This window comes from Capricornis sumatraensis, chromosome X, assembly GCF_032405125.1.
Source record: "Capricornis sumatraensis isolate serow.1 chromosome X, serow.2, whole genome shotgun sequence".
NCBI lineage: Eukaryota > Metazoa > Chordata > Mammalia > Artiodactyla > Bovidae > Capricornis > Capricornis sumatraensis.
The window spans coordinates 96,151,816-96,156,111 of NC_091092.1; positions in this window are offsets into that span (position 1 = coordinate 96,151,816).

Sequence of the window (4,296 nt, forward strand, 5' to 3'; positions counted from 1 at the left end):
AGTAATGGAAATGAAAACAAAAATAAACAAGTGGTACCTAATTAAACTTAAAAGGTTTTATACAGCAAAGAAAACTAAACAAAGTGAAAAGACAATCCTTGGAATGAGAGAGAATAATAGCAAATGAAACAACAGACAAAGGATTAATCTCTAAAATATATAAATAGTACATACAGCTCAATACCAGAAAAACAAAAAGTGGGCAGAAGACCTAAACAGACATTTCTCCAAAGAAGACATACAGATAGCTAATAAACACATGAAAAGATGTTCAACATTGCCCATCATTAGAAAAATGTAAATCAAAACTACAATGAAGTATCACCTCACACCAGTCAGAAGGGCCATCATCAAAAAAATCTACAGACAATAAATACTGGGGAGGATATGGAGAAAAGAGAACCCTCTGGCACTGTTAATGGGAATGTAAATTGATACAGCCACTATGGAGAATAGCATGGATATTCCTTACAAAAACTAGGAATGAAACTACCATATGACTCAACAATCCCACTACTGTGGACATATACCCTGAGGAAACCATAACTGAAGAAGACACATGTACCTCAGTGTTCATCACAGTACTATTTACAATAGCTAGGACATGAAAGCAACGTAGATGTCCATCTACAGATGATTAGATGAAGAAGTTGTGGTACATATATACAATAGAATATTACTTAACCATAAAAAGGAATGCATTTGAGTCAATTCTGATGAGATGGATGAACCTAGAGCTCATTATACAGAGTGAAGTAAATCAGAAGCAGAAAAACAAATATTGTATATAACAGATATATATGGAATATAGAAAGATGATATTGATGAACCTATTTGCAGAGCAGCAATGGAGATACAGATATAGAGAACAGATTGGTGGTCACACTGAAGGAAGGAAAGTGAGGGACAAATTGAAAGAGTAACACTGAAACATATATATTACCATATATAAAGTAGATAGCCAGTGGGAATTTTCTGTATGATACAGGGAGCTCAAATCAGATGCTCTGTAACAACTTAGAGGGGTGGAATGGGGTGGGAGTTGGGATGGAGATTCAAGTAGATGGGACATATGTATTCCTATGGCTGAATTTTGATCAGTGGCAGAAGCTAACACAATATTGTAAAGTAATCATCCTCCAATTAAAAATATAGTAAAGAAGGAATCGTAAATCAGAAAAATATATCAAGAATTTCAATTGAAACATTGCTTGAAAATACCTAGCAAAATCCAGGTAGGCAGATGCAAATTATATGCTAATCACCCACAGTTCTCATCTACAAAGGCAATCTTGGTTAAGGGTTCAATTACTCTCCCCCACCTCCCATTATATGAATTATTAGGCTAGTTTAATTGAAGGGATGAAGGAAATACAAGTTTCTGGAAGAGTGTGAAAATGTGATCATCTATCTCTGCCCTTAACTCACTGGTTGACCCCAGGTAGGTCAATTACAATTTTTGCTCTTTAATTTTTCCATGTGCAACATATCCCTTCCAATTCTGACATCCTATGGTTATCTTCCAGTCTTTCTTTTCTCAGTGAATAGTACTACACTATTACACAGGCTAAATATCCAGGAGTCATTTTAGATGTCCCTATTTTTACCTTTGTACTTCCTCATCCCATCCATGTCCTATTCATATCAGTTTATACATCCAATAATATGTTTCCCATCAGTCTATTTTTCTTCATACCCACTATTATACTCCAATCCATGTCACCATCATCTATTTCCCGGATACTTGCAATAATCTGCTGGCTGGTTTTCCTGCCTCCATTGTTGTCCAGTACAACTTATTTTCATAGCAGTCAAAATGATCTTTAAAAACTTGATAATTTTACTCTCCAGTTTGTGTGTCGTCTGCTCAGTGGCTCTATGGTGGGGCTAATGGTAACCTCCTCCAAGAGGGCTTATGCCACCCTCTGTCTAGTCAAAGCTCTGGTTTTTCTAGTGATATATATGGATATGAGAATTGGATCATAAAGAAAGCTTAGGGCCAAAGAATTGATGCTTTTAAACTGTGGTGTTGAAGAAGTCTCTTGAGAGACACTTGGACTGCAAGGAGATCAAACCAGTCAACCATAAAGCAAATCAATCCTGAATATTCACTGGAAAGACTGATGCTAAAGCTGAAACTCCAATACTTTGGCCACCTGATGTGAGGAACTGACTCATTGGAAAAGACCCTGATGCTGGGAAAGATTGAAGGTGGGAGGAGAAGGGGACCACAGAGAATGAGATGGTTGGATGGCATCACCAACTCATTGGACATGAGTTTGAACAAGCTCTGGGAGTTGGTGATGGACAGGGAAGCCTGGTGTGCTGCAGTCCATGGGGTCGCAAAGAGTCAGACACAACTGAGTAACTCAACTGAACTGAATGTTACTCCCCTAGTTAAAACTCTCAACTGCTGCCTATCATAATTAGAATAAAAACCATACTCCTCACCATGATTTACAAGATACCGTTTGTCTTTGCCTACCTCCTCAATATACTACTGTTCCCCTCAATATACTCCTCAATATACTACTGTTCCCCTCAGGTTCCTGACTACTTTCTTTCATAGGTCAAGCATGTTCCTGCTTTAGAACCACTTTACTGGTTCCCTCTGCCTGGAACACTTTCTCCAGATCATCACGTGACTGACTACTTCTCAGGTCTCTACTTCAGTGTCATCTCTGAAAAGAACCATTTTCTGATCAATCTGTGTAAAACATTTTTCCTTCTACCACCATTCTATTCCATTATCTTCTTTTTTAAAATGCTATTTTTTAATTGTTATTGGAGTGTAACTGATTTACAATGCTGTGTTTCAGATGTACAGCAAGTGGACTTGTTATACAAATACATATATCCACTTGTTTTAGATTCTTTTCCCATATAGGCCATTACAAAGTACTGAACAGAGTTCTTTGTGCTATATAGTAGGAGGTTTTTATTAGTTATCTATTTTATGCATAGAAGTGTGAACATTTCAATCCCAGTCTTTCAATTTATCCTCCCCCCCTTACCTCCTGGTAACTATAAGTTTATTTTCTACATCTCTAACTCTATTTTGGTTTTGTAGATAAGCTCATTTGTAGCCTTTTTTTTTAGATTCCACATATCAATGATGTCATATGATGATTGTCTTTGTCTGACTTACATCACTCACTATGAGAATCTCTAGGTCTATCCATGTTGCTGATAATGGCATTATTTTGTTCTTTTTATGGCAGAGTAATATTACAGGGTATATATGTACCACATCTTCTTTATCGATTCCCCTGTTGATGGACATTTAGGTTTCTTCCATGGCTATTGTGACTAGTGCTGCAATTAACATTGGGGTGCATGTAAATTTTTGAATTATGTTTTTCTCTGGATATGTGCCCAGGAGAGGGGTTGTTGGAACATATGGTAGCTCTATTTTCAGACTTTTGAGGAACCTCCATTCTGTTCAGATTTTTAAAGGAACCTCCATACTACAGTAGTTGTGCCAGTTTGCATTCCCAACAACAGTATGGAAGGGTTCATTTTCCTCCATTATCTTCTTTTAATTTACCAGTCCTATCTTTACCTAAAATCACCATATGTATTTCCATTATTATTGTCTAGCAGCTCCCACTATAAAGCAAGCTTCATGAGGAGAGCAATAGAACATAGTGGTTAAGACCATGACTTCTGGTGCCATACTGTCTAAATTCAAATCCCAGTTCTGCTACCTATTAGTTGAGTGATTCTGGAGAACATAATTCCTCTGTGCCTCAGCTTCCTCTTCTATAACATGGTGGCAGTAATATTAATATTTGGTAGGGTGACTGAAATGACTAACTGAATTAATACATGCATAGAACTATATCTCTAGTACCTAGAAGAATGTCTGGTAAATAGCAGATGCCTAAGAAGTACTTGGGCTTCCCAGGTAGCGCTAGTGGTGAAGAAACTCTCTGCCATTACAGGAGACATAAGAGATGCCAGTTCAATCTGTGGGTCAGGAAGATCCTCTGGAGAAATAAATGGAAATCCACTCCAGTATTCTTGCCTGAGAAATGCCATGGACAGAGAAGCATGATGGGCTTCAGTCCAGTGGGTTGTAAAGAGTCAGACACAACGGAAGGGACTTAGCATGCAGGCAAGACGTACTTAATGACTGATTGAATGGAGGAATCCTTGATGCCTCGTGTTCCTTCTCTCATTTCCTGTCTAGTTTCCCCTCAGGACTCTTCTTTCAGGAAGTTTTCCCTGACTGTTCCCTTTCTTACTTGCTAGGACCAAGTTGGTTCTTTTACTTTGTGTACTCACAGAACTGAG